Source organism: Danio rerio, chromosome 17 (genome assembly GCF_049306965.1).
Source record: "Danio rerio strain Tuebingen ecotype United States chromosome 17, GRCz12tu, whole genome shotgun sequence".
Classification (NCBI taxonomy): domain Eukaryota; kingdom Metazoa; phylum Chordata; class Actinopteri; order Cypriniformes; family Danionidae; genus Danio; species Danio rerio.
The window spans coordinates 38,310,844-38,324,555 of NC_133192.1; the positions used below are offsets into that span (position 1 = coordinate 38,310,844).

The following is a 13,712-nucleotide window of genomic DNA, read 5'->3' on the forward strand; positions in this document are numbered from 1 at the left end:
ATTACACATTTTAATTGCTTGAGAGATAAATGATAATTTTGATCTATTCCTTAGATAATTGTTGGACCAATAATAGATGTAGTGTAAGAGAAAAAAAAATCCAACTATTTGAGGACTGTCTTGTATTTACTGCAATATTATTTTATTATCAATGTAATTAATTATTACAATAATGTTTTTACTTTTTTCTTTCCTTTTTTGCTTATTTTTTGGAGAAAATATTTTTTTGTAAATAAGTTGAACAGAACAGGACTAATTTGAAATAACAATATGAGATCAATTTAATGTGTCTCTGCTAAATAAAACAAGTATTAATTTCTTTAAAAATTCACTTTAAAATTTAGAATGGAAGTTTACAAAATACAAAGCATATTTAATTTTCATTAAAAATAAAAGAAAAAAAAAAACCTATGGCATATGTTTACCTCCGTGAAGTTGGCCCCCGACCCAACACAAAATGCCGGCAAAATAGTCTTATTCATTTGTACTATGTTTGTTCTGGTTTGTACTGCAAAAATATTAATTTTTGCTGTTTTGGTTTTAGAGATATTGAAATAGTATTTATAGGTCATTCAACAGTCTCGCAGCCCCTCTTTTCGCAGCCCCCCAACATGCTTCAAATTTAACCAAAATAGTCTTGTTTGTTTGTGCTCTGTTTGTCCTGGTTTTTGCTGGTGAAAGATCAGTTTAAGCACACATTGAATTGCGGGTTGCCAGCGTTTTGTTTGGTGGGAGGCCAACTTCACGGAGGTCATACACCTTTATTATGTATGAGAATCGCCACCTGACTGAGCCACCTTCTTGCCCGTCCATTTTTTTTTTACTACACTATTTCTTTAATTATTAATGTATCTAATTATTACAATAATAACTTTCCTCTTTTTTTCTTTCCTTATTTCCTTATTTTGTGTAAACATCATGTACTTTTAGGATTCTTTTATGAAAAAGAACCAGCTTTATTTGAACTAGAAAGATTAAATCAATTTAGTACATCCCTGACAACTAAAAAAAATTGGAATGAAAGTTTACAAAATACATGATATAATTTAATTTTTTATAAAAAAAAAAAAACATATCATATATTGAACAAATATTGCATTTACTATTGTATTTGGTATTTTTTATTTATTTTACTGTATTACATTTATGCTAGCTAAACAAGCCAGTGTCAGATATGTCGAAACGCTAACGACACTTGACCCAAGGTGTCTTTTCCATGTTAAAATGAACTTTTATCAGAACCGTCCATGCAAAGTTTCTACTTTTTAAATGGTTTCTATTTCTGCGACGCCATGGCTGAACAACAACATAAACTTAAAAACCTCCAGCACTGATCACAATACTGTATGAGCATTATTCAGTGCAGGGCTTCATTTGTGCCGGAACATGTCGGATCCGGCAGCTCTGAAATCTGATTCGGCACCTCATTTTACCGATCACCCTTCTCAACCGCCATCCTCCCCATCCGCTGTTCACCTTCACTTTCTTCCGCGACTCCCCAACCCTCTTCACTTTTGTCTGCGAACCCCCGACCTGCTCACTTTTGTCCGTGACACCCCTCTGCCATCCACCCCATCTCCCCCTCCTCTCCATCCATGGGTAACATGCCGGATACGTAACCTGATCTGTTCCGGGACCTCGCAATTCACAAATTAAGCACTGGTTAAATGTATAACTTTGAATACCCCTTTACATGACATTTATATACTGTAGCCATACTGAAATTACCAATTAACAAAGTTTACCTCAGATCTTAAAATAAATAACATACAATTTAAACATGAATTAAGCAGAACTGTATCTCAGTGCAAACCAACAACATAACTTACTCAGCATGTACTTTTACTAATGTTAATGGGGTTTCATTTCTATATATTGGATGATAAACCTCTCCAATTACTTAGAAGTACAGTGCACTTCGTAATGTGTGTGGAAATTAAACGTTTCTGTACTGTAGCTTGTTGCTGGAATCTTGTTGTTAGGACATGATGTTAGACTCCTCAAAACAAAAGACCGATAACTTAATGCAAATGCTACAGTTCATGTCTTAAAGCACCAACCATCTTTTAAAAGCCTGCATGTCAAGTAAAATTAAATAAGCCAACGTGTGCCTTATGATATCATGCACAATAACCATTGATCTTGGAGCAAAGGGCAGAAGACATAAAAAATAAAGTATGTTGTCCTTGCGATGCCAATGCAGAGCTTGCATGATGTCATAGGCCACTCTGACAATGATGCGTGTGTGCGTTTTATCAATCACAGAGCAGGCTATCTATACGCCCATTTCACAAATGAACAAAGCAAATTAAACCTCCGCTTCCGGCCCATTAACACAGGGGTGAACCCAAGGATTTAGGCAGGATGTGTGTCCCTACACTTCATCAAAGTGCTTTTAATAAGAGCATTGTCCTTCTAAAAGTGCCACATTTACATAGCGAACAATCATGGAGCCCAGAGTCGAGGCGGCCTAAGAAATTACTCTGCATTTCTTATTGTTGGAATGACGTTGAACAATGATATAAACCACGACCTGCAGGTCAATCATCCGTTTCAGTTTCCACCTTCTGTTTTTACTTTCCGAGGCACATATTTAATTTGTTGATTCATGGTTTCGTAGTCCATTGAAGGGATTAAAACCTCACGCAAGAATCTTAATATTAAAATACTGGTTTCATGCTCATAACCTCCCAACCTCCACAAAAGTTCACGCGATTAAAAACTAATTGCATAAAATAATTTATCAAAAGTGCCACGCTGGTTCCCACTCAAGACCTTTGCTTCTTAATTATTAATTCCTGCAATTAGGCGGCTTGCTATGTACTGAGTGTGAGGGCTGATGCAATATTCATATCGATGCATAATATGTAATTCATTCCAGACTTAAGAAGCTACGCATCCACAGTGGGTTTGAGACGAACAAGATTTTTTATTTTTAAAACTGATTTAAAACTGCAGATGTTTTATTGACCTCCTGTATTACTAATAAGGGCTGTGAATCGGTTTTGTTTATTCTAATTAAATACACAATGTTTATTAATTAATCTAAGTAGCTGCTAAACAGAGAGATTACCTCCAAAAGAAAATGTTATTTTTATTACTTTGTTAAATGCAAAAAGAATTAACAAGCTAATATTTTATTAATAAATTCATAATTTATTTATTCACTCATTAAGAAGTTGCATTAGACTCTTCATATATATTTGCAAACTGTTTATTGTAGCCCCAAAACAGTTTGCTGTTTTTTAATTTGTACTCTATTGTACTGTATTTGTACAGTATTGGTACTGCTTACCAGCAGTATTCAAAATATCTGTAATGTTTTGGAAAAAAAAATAGAAACTATAAAAAAATGTGTGTGTATATATATATACAATATCTGTAATGTTTTGGAAAAAAATAGATACTATAAAAAAATCTATGTGTATATATATATATATATATATATATATATATATATATATATATATATATATATATATATATATATATATATATATATATTTATATATATACAAAAGAATATAGTTTTTTGATGTCTCCTTTTAATGTTTTAAATTTCAAACAAAATAAAACAAAAAACTAATATGAATCTGCCTTTAGTGGCAGTGATCATAGAAGCATTCATATTTTCACATAAAATCTGGTTTTTTTTTTAATTTATTTTTTTATTTATTTAAAAATCCATTGCAAAGTGATGCCATCGCCAATGTCATGTTACTAACACAGATCAAAGTACACCCATATAATTAAACTATTTATGTTTGACAGGTGACCTATGTCAATTTCCATTGCAGTTTTGCCACATTTTCTATTTGCCTGGAAAACCACTTAATATGCGCATAAATGTTCTTGTGTGTGTGAGATCTATAGATGTTTTTGCTAACTTTACATGCCTCCATTTTTGATTTTTACATGTCTTGCTATTTTAAAAATGTGCAATTTAAAGACTAATGTAATTACAACCCCAAATCAGAAATGGTTAGGACAGTATGGAGAATGCTAATAAAAATATCAGAGAAAGCTCTTGTCCTTTAGGAGCAAAGGTGCGCCCAGGATTGCCAGTTTGCCAACAGGTATGTGAGAAAATTATTTACAACATTCACCTTTACTAGTGCTTAATGATTCACCTTTACTAGTGCATAACATCAGTATTCAAGGAATCTGGAGGAATTTCAGTGCGTAAAGGACAAGGATGCAAGCCTAACCTGAACAACCATTATTTCTGATCCCTCGGATGGCACTGCATCAAGAATCATCATTGATCTATAAGTGTTATCACTTATAGATCAATATATATATATAGATCTATATATATATATATATATTTCAATTCAAAATATAATTGTTTATTAGAATTCAAATTAAAAATATAATTGTTTAATAGAATTTTTGTTTAACTTGTAACACAGATTTCTTCATGTAAACAACATACCCACAATAAACCATCAAGATCCTGGCTTGACAGCCATATTTATTACAGAAATTAAAACACAGGCATGTTAATGACATTTACATTTCAAAACAATCAATGCCAATAAAGAAAACATTGATTTCCATGTTGGATTCTAAGTGGACTGCAAAAAAAAAAAGCCAAAATACAGGAATTGCAGATATGGAAAATGAAAAATTATAATATTAAACTATAGAATACAAACTGTTGCACTCATTGTAAAGTTTTATTGCTGTGAAAAAACCTGCAACTGCGTTAATTGCGTTAATTTTTTTTTTAACGCATAATTATTTAAAGTAATCGCATGCGTTAACGCACTACTTTTGACAGCGCTAATATACATATATATATATATATATATATATATATATATATATATATATATATATATATATATATATATATATATGTATTGTAATAAGCATTATAGTGTTAAATATACTAAAGTATAAACTAAAGTATTTTTATTTTTTGAGCACAGCATCAGAAATTAAGTTATTGCATCTTAACATCAAGCAAGTTTTACCAGAGGTGGCAGTAACACACCAAAAAGTTTGTTGTCGAAAACCGTAAAACAGGAAGAAGAAATCATCCTTCTCCCTATCATATGGATTTACTTCCATCGGCTAGACAGCGGCCTCACAGCTCAGTAAATGTCATGCCGTCACTTATTAATCCACGATCGGTAAATGTAGCTTGTGTGGATGCTACTGCGCTACTTGACTAATAAAATAGCTTTGCTACTGAAAAGCTATTTGATTTAGAAAGTAGCGACGCTACAGCCATGTAAATATAGTTAAGCTAGTAACGTCACTACTTGTAGCATGATGATGGGACAGCATAAATAAACAAACCAGTTGACTGAAACTTCTTGAGTGGCTGCACTAATAAAGAGTGTTCTTGTCTCTCCAAAACCCAACACACATTCATTGTATTTCATCTTCTTCCTCTGAGGTGCAAGTAATTTATTATGGTATAACAGGAAGTTCATCATCAAGTGATGAGTTAGTTCTCTTTGATTCATTTGATGAAAATGGTGATTTATTTAAAAATGTTTATTGTTTTGCACATAAATCTATTGTGCATCTTTCAAAGCTAATATAATATAACAGAATTCTAATTGAACTTTTTACTGAACTCTTGTATAAAATCGATATCACATTTGCACTCATCATATGCACAAATCTCATCAGGTCTGTCAGCAAGGGAACAAACAGAGCCCCAGAATTAGGCTGCAGCATTGTGTGATAAATTATATATTATGTTCATGCCAGCACTGGAAGGTTATTGAAGGTCTTGATGGTGCCTGAAGCAAATATGGAACCCCAGCTACAATGGACTCGCTGGAGAAGTTTGGCTTTCATCTCCAGATACTCTTCAAAGCCTGCTTCGAACAGAGCAAACTGGCAATCAAACTAATGTGTAAGCGGGGCAGTTGTGCACTTCACAAAGCCTATCATCAGGACGGCAGCATGGGATCACACAGAGTCAGAGCAGACTCCTCATCTCGAGCATACAAGGTCTTCCGAACATGTTATTTTTTCATGTTAGAAGCTATGGGAGATGCTTTGAGAATTTTTAATGACTAGCATGTGCTGTGTGAGAGACATCCTCATACTTCAAGAGCCATCTAGCAGAACACAAGTCTTCATATACAGAACACTTTACGATCAATTCTCTCTTGAATTTTTCATTTGTAAGGACAGAACATCTCATGTTTGCATTATGCTACAGCTAATTTAAAAATGCACTGTTCAATGGCTCTTTTGATTCAGTACGTACCTATATTTAAAGACCATTAGGTCCACGGTTCAAGGTCACTGCTTTCTTTTCTGTAAAATAGCAGAAATAAGTAGCAGGAAATTAAACAGGTTTCATTCAGAGTGACAGGTTCTAATTTAGTTCATACAGTGAATATACATACTGTATATATATTTATACAACAGTTCTGTCTGGTTCTTAAATCTAATTGGCTGATAGCCGTGCAATATTTTGCCAGTAAAATCACACAAAGGCCTCTTAACCCTTCACCTTTGTGTATTACTCCGCCCACATACAGTCAGCAACAAGCAGAGAGACACTACAGTTTGACAATATTACTGCTATTAGACCACATAACGTACTTTTGAGCCATTTTTAGTAAAGAATGTAGTTGTTTAGATTGTAGCAATGTAGTTTATTTGTAAGAATAGTGACTATTGTAAAATATTTACAATTTCTAAGAGAGCTCGTCAGTGGCCATTAGCTGCCATAGAGTAGACCAAAGACGGTTGGCATTTTCTATCCACAAGATGGCGACAGAACCGCATAATAAGCCCTTACGCTTAGAAGATTATAACTGTCTGATTTCTAACTACAGCAGATCAAATCATTTTTAAACTGGTAAGCACACCTGCTAACACTCCTGTTTTTCCTGTAAGTAGCCTGTATTTCAGACCAATCTCCCGCAACCATCCTGTTTTATATTTCTTCCTGAAAACTCCCGTAATTTCGTAATTTCACCCCCCTACCCGCTACCCTCCCACCCCCCCCTCTCTCTTTGACAACCCTGGGTCACCAACAAAAACCCACTGAATCCTGTCTCGGTTCTCAACATTGTTATTCACAGCGCCCCCACCCCCCTGGGTCTCCCGTATTTTCAGAGACATGTTGGCAGATATGCTGGTAAGTGATATTTAAAGTAGATCTCTCTCTTTTGTATGTTGTAGTGCTGTATTTATACTATTTTGCTTGCATTTCTGGAATGTGGGTTGTGTTGGTAGAAAGAAAGAAGCAAAGTCTGCATGTGTATAGTTTTTTTTTCCTTATCACAAGCACAACAGCAGTCTGGTAGTGATTGCGTTGCTTTTTTCAGGGTTAATTATTGTGATATCCCGATTGAGAAAAACTGTAGACTGTAATACTGTAGGAAGATATCTCTGTAGACGTATGGCATTTCATGTCACGTTCAGCCTTATAATCTTAAAGTGTGGGCAAAATCAGCTGTTTTGTCATCATTTTAGACATTACGCTATAGAGTCATTCAAACACTAGCTCTAAAGCAACATTGATGAATTAGTAACGGCTTCTGCTGTTTTGCTGTCAGCTGCAGATGTAAATGAATGGCGGAAGTAGTTCCTAATAAAAAAAGGGTTTTAGACTCTCTGTGTTTGATTTTCTTATTTAAATACACGATTGTGCCATCAAACTGATGTATAAACGCAATATCAAACTTATAGCAGTGTGATATGGCTGTATATCAGCACTGGTGGGACGCTAAGGCACCCGGCCTAAGGCCTCGTGTCAACGCATGCCTCCCAGCAGTGCTGAAATACAGCCATATCGCACTGCTACTCGTTTGATATTACTCATATATATATATATATATATTCGCATCTATGGATTTGCTCTTCAGTGACTTTCAGCAGTGAAATTTAAACCACACTGAACTAAACTGAACTACACTAAACTAAACGTCAACTCTGAAAACTGGACTGACGCACTTTCAGTTTACTACAACTTCTATGTTAAGCTGCTTTGACACAATCTACACCGTAAAACCGCTATAGAAATAAAGAGGAATATATATATATATATATATATATATATATATATATATATATATATATATATATATATATATATTAAAGTCTACATGAAATCCAAATGTACAATGTTTATTTTACTAGCTCGCATTGTTATTCTTTGGGCAAACAATTAATCCGTGCAATTTAATCCACCTAAATAAAAAAACAAGCCGATTTGGTAATCGTCAATCAAAATTCCACATTTCAAAAAGGCGGTCCTTCCTGTTTATGTCCTTTTGATGGCCTTTGAAGAATCTAACTAAGGATCTGAGAATCCTTGTAGCAAATTTACGTGTGTATTGTTTTAAGACAGCAACCATTCATTTTGTATTAGGTTTTATTTTCATTTCGTTTTGACTCATTTATTCTTCATTTAATTATTTATTTAACCATATAATCATTAGCCATTTATATAATTATCATTATATAATTGTATTGATCATTAGTTAATGATTTCATTATTATTGATTATTATTTGTCATTTTATTATTATTTTTTAAATTTTATTTTTAATATTTTCTAGGAATGTAACAATATTGTAAATACCGTCATACCACAATAGTAATTTTTGTTCAATATTACCGTAGGCGCATGTCTCAATAAAACTATATTTCTGAGAAAAGTTTGCTTAGGCAAATGAAGTTTTCAACAATACTAAATTGAAATGTTAGTTTTTTTAAAATGGTTTAATAGTTTTTTATTATTAAAATTTAAAAATGTAAGTTCCTGTTTCGAAACTTACAGATAGATGGCTAATTTGTATGTCATTCTGTGCTAAGGTAAATAAACACTTTTGGCACTTTTAATTGATTTTGTTTTTCCTGTAAACTATTCAATAAATACTGTACCGTGACATTCAAACCGAGGTATTATTCGGCCGTGAAATTCTGATACCGTTACATCCCTAATATTTTCACATAATTACTGCTTTATTTCCATTTTTCTATATTGTTATAATCTTATGACTGTGGATTCAAGTGACTTGTTTTCATGAGTAAGATATAAGAGAATATCTCCATTTCAAGGTCTGTATTGTTTCTGGACAATATTATGACGCAGTAATTTTCCATTGCTGTTGCTTGTGGTATAATAACACTTGTTGGATTTATCATGGTCGGATGAAGTCTGAGCATTGAATCATATAGAACTAAGATTATTCAATAAACTCTGTTCTTTTTTTATCATCATTACTTCATCTCCTGCTTCTGCTCCTCTCTGATTTTCTTAGTCAACTCCTATATTAATAGGAGACTGTTAACTCAGTTGAACACTTAACAGGTTTGAGTATTGGAAACTCTGCTGGCTTGTTGTTCAAAAACCTGGAGAAAATGACATTTCCTGACAAGATCTGGTGTCCAGGGCTGGATCATATTTATTTGGCGTGGAGATGGTGATCTACAGTAACACCTCTTACCGTTAGTTTGCAACGGGAGATGAATGAAATGATGTGCAAAAACAAACCCCCTCACCCTGCTGTCAGTTGGAAGTACATCACCATAGTAAAATAAAAGTCTCAGCATCTTTTGGTTAGTGCAGACTTTAAGGAAGGCTGGTGTGTCACGTCACGTAATGATTTGCAGGTCACTGAACAAGTGGTCGTGCACAAAAATGGACCCATTGGCTAAATTCTCCATCAGTCAAAATAGAAAGTAAGTTACTGGCTAAAAGTGGATCGCAGATAGCAATTTTGTAATGTCAATACACTCGAGTGCTTTGTTTAGATTTTAGTACCTACAGTATAACTTGAACTTTTTATTCAGTTTGTGGTCTCATTTTGTCTGTAACACTGTAAGCTATGACATCGACTTGCCTTTTTAACTACAAAGACGCAGTTTTCGCGTGCAAGTAACATAGTAAACAATGTAAACAACAGGTCTCTGGCAGAAACAGTGACATTTACAAACAAATAACTATTTATAATTTAATACTATTGTGTCATTGTACAAAATGTGCCCTTTGGGATGCTGTTCTGAGGATTCTTACCTTTCAAAGTAAACCGTGATGTAAGCAATGAATGTGTGTCTTGTTATTGCGATGATTTTTACTCCATTTCTAATAGACATGTTCTGTACAACTAACACAAATTTGAGCAAATACAATCTTTATAAGCTTCCCATTAAAAGGCAATTGGCAACAATGGCTGCTTGAGGGTTGTAGCTTTAGACTGATGTATAGTTTGTCAAAATTACTGATGATCTTTTTGATGTAATCTATTCGTAAATATTAAATTGGTAAAAAACAGCGGCCCAGTGCGTCCACGTCCTGACGCTGGCTAAATCTTTTAATGACAAATGATCAAATTCAGAACCAAAATTGATTCTTTACATTTCTATATTATTCCTGTTCTTAATTGCACACTTAAAACTTAAAACTTGAAATTCTCTGAGAAAAAAAGGGGGAAATTGAAACAATTTCTGCAAAAAAGAAAAAAAATCGATTATTATTTTTTGGGGGGCAAATTACATGATTTGTGTTCATTATTCCTGTTACACATTGTAGATAATGTAATACTACACTAAATGAGCACTAAACTCGAACCCAAATGAAAATCTAAAGAAAACATGGATGTACTTTTTACATCTGTGAAGAGTTTCCTGTTTCCAATGACCACTGGAGGACTGCCACGTCCATTCTGAGGTCTGGCACGGATTAAACATTGTGATATTAAACAGGCAGGATTCAGAAGTCTTGCCCTTTAGTAGAATACTAAGTAGCTTGGAGGAAAAAAGCTAATCTAAAAGCTTTAATAAAAAAATGTAATTCATATATAATTGTTTTAATTTCTTCATCTGAACGGTTGTTTTCTGTACTGTATTTTTAGATTGGGACCTCTTTAACTTTATTATTAAATGAAAATGATTGGTCAAAATATTCAAATTAAGTTTGTTTTATGGAAGAAAAAAATAAACTACATAAAAATGTAAGTAAATAATTAGAAATAATAGAAAAAAGGATTGAAATTTTAAGGATTAAATTACTAGAACAGAGGTTTAAAATAACATAAAAGTACATGTTTATATTTAGCTTCTTTTAAAAAGACTACAGTATGAGAAATACTTGAAATCATAAGTGGAAAATGCTGGGCACAAACAAAACATCTCACCCTGTTTACCATCAGAAGCTACTATGAAAACATCTAAACGATTTTACATCTCGCAGTTATTGCATGAAAGATAAAGCTATTAAGAGAATGCAAAACAAATGGCAGCTTTAAATGCTAAATTTACATAGAGAGGGAAGCAAGCATGCTGAGAAGATGTTTGGTGCCCATCATATGTGGGATAATGGAGTTGTTAGATCCACCCAGGAGGCCAGGCTTGCATTTGTTAAGCTTATACTAGTTTCAACCTATAGAATTCTGACATGGAAAATAGAAACTGCAGGTCTGACGGCTTTTCAGCTCTCATGGCTTTATGGAGCAAATGCTTTAGGTTATATTAGTATTGTTACTTCTATTTGAGGATCTGTTGGATACTGTGCACTATGGAAGTGTGAAGAAAAAGTGTGAAGGAAGCCATAAACATTTATAAACTATAAATGCATTTCAGCTCACAAATAGCAGTGAAATGTAGATCAATCCAAATTCAGTATGCAAATTGTTGTAAAATAAAATCCTCTTTGTGTTATTTTAGTATGAAGATAATGTTAGTTCTTATTAAAAATAAAAATGGTATTGACTTTATTATTTTACATTCTTATATTAACTTTTCCCTAAATAATTTTCCTTCGTTCTTCCTCTTTCCTTCCTTTTAGCTTTATTTAAATTTTAAATGTTGGCCATTAATATTCGAGACCTTAAAGCATATTTTTGAAAGCTGTATACATGTCATTATATAATATAACATGATTTTGTATTTCTATAATGGAACTATTTTCTCTTTGAGAACAAATCATGTGTTTCACATCAACTCAGCTGTTGTTCTATTGTCACTGACAGCCAAAACAGAATATTAAATCTGTATTGACTGTAATAATTGTTCACATTTGCAATCATGGGGACATTTGGAAAATTGATTATGATTTGATTATGTTTCTCTTCCAATCTTGCTTGTATAATCATGTATTATTGTTTGTAAAGAAATTAACCATGAGTATTGAGAAATATGGGAATTCAATACATTTCTAAATGTGTTTGGGTTTTCAGCTAGAAGCACTAGAGCTGTTTAAGGCCAATTCATTAGAAAAAGAAATGTACATCAAATGTTTGTGTTGTATTCTTCTCATAAAAATAACAAATACCAGATTATACATCTAAATATGCCCTCAAAGCTTGCAGTCATGTGGTATTAGGTTTTTAACAGGAAGATAACTGAAAGAATAAAAATAACAGTAAAGTTTTGTCGCTATTATTAACAAATATTTATTTAAAAAAATAATAATTCAATTAATTGTAAAATGCTAGAATCAAAATTTAAGATTGCTTGTAAATTGTAATAAATACAATATTGTTCAAACTACTTAATTAAAATGAGGACAACTTAACTGTTTAATGTTCAATTTATTTAAAATTGTTAAAACTAATAATTTAACAAAATTCCTTGATGTTGTCGCAACACAAATCAATTGTATGGAACTCGCAGGTTATATTTGCGGGGTCTTAAAAAGTCTTAAATCTCAAAAGTTAAATGGCTAGAAGTCTTAAATAGTCTTAAATCTACTGAAATGTTGTTGTAGGTCATAAATCTTTTTAAAGATCTTAATTTTCCTTTGTTCATATAGCTCCCTATTCTGGCGATTAACACTCATATTCTCACCAACAATCCCAATGTCAAAAAAAACTTTAACTTTTTATTTTAAATATAGCATTAATCAGTTAGAAGTTTTCCATTCATTTACTGCTGAGGATACTGACTTGACCTAGGTTTTTTTAAATAAATTTTTATTATTGTAGAATAAGGAAATTGACAGCTATGATTTCTTTGATTCTTGGTAAGGGTTATGGGATTTGTGAATGGATGCATTTGAAAATTAATAAAGAAATACTCAAACAAAATTGTTTGTTATTGTATTATTAAATGTATTAAATTATAATATTTTTTGATTGGGTAAGTGAAAATATTTTCTAACTGGGACATTGAAAAAACATCCTTAGCATTTAGCTCTGTATAAATCTCAAATTTCATTCATGAGGGTCTTAAAATGTCTTAAAAAGTCTTAAATTTAGCTTAGTGAAACCTGCAGTGTAATATACAGTAATAGACTGTATAAATAAAAATGTATGTGTGAATGTGTTGTTTCAAATATAACATGATATTCTTTACATCAAATAAACCTGCCACAGCTAAAAGAAAAAGGTGGATATAATAGCATTAAAGATGATCTCATATGGAATCAGTATAGCTGGATGTTGTCTAACATGTAATTTAGTGATCAAGACCTTCATGACAGGCTGAACTCTATTAATATTGTGCATTGCATTAGTTGTCTCTCTCTACGCGTATCACTTGTATTCCAGGAACCGTGTCTGTGGTTTTTGCAGACATTCAGGAACTTACCCTTTAAAAACTTCGACATGTGCGATCGGATTGCCGACTTTTTTGAGGGCATCTCCTCCCCCTTGGTGTCCTGAAAACATAAATCAGAATCTCATCCTTTGATCTAATTACATTTCAATGCAGTGCGATCCTCATTTAGTGAAGCTGTCAAGTTACGCCTTAAAATGATATATTAAAGTCAAGCTAATGCGGCTCCTG

The 13,712-nt window shown here is 32.8% G+C and overlaps 1 long non-coding RNA gene across 1 annotated transcript in view; it reads right to left on the minus strand.

The window, feature by feature from the left end:
- Positions 1–13,712, minus strand: part of LOC103909056 (uncharacterized) — a 31,553-nt gene that overhangs the window by 7,574 nt on the left and 10,267 nt on the right. Inside the window, exons 3-4 of the long non-coding RNA XR_012393050.1 lie at positions 13,515–13,584; positions 6,236–6,285 (exon numbers count right to left, since the gene is read on the minus strand). This is a non-coding gene — a long non-coding RNA (uncharacterized lncRNA). The remainder of the gene's footprint in view (positions 1–6,235; positions 6,286–13,514; positions 13,585–13,712) is intronic.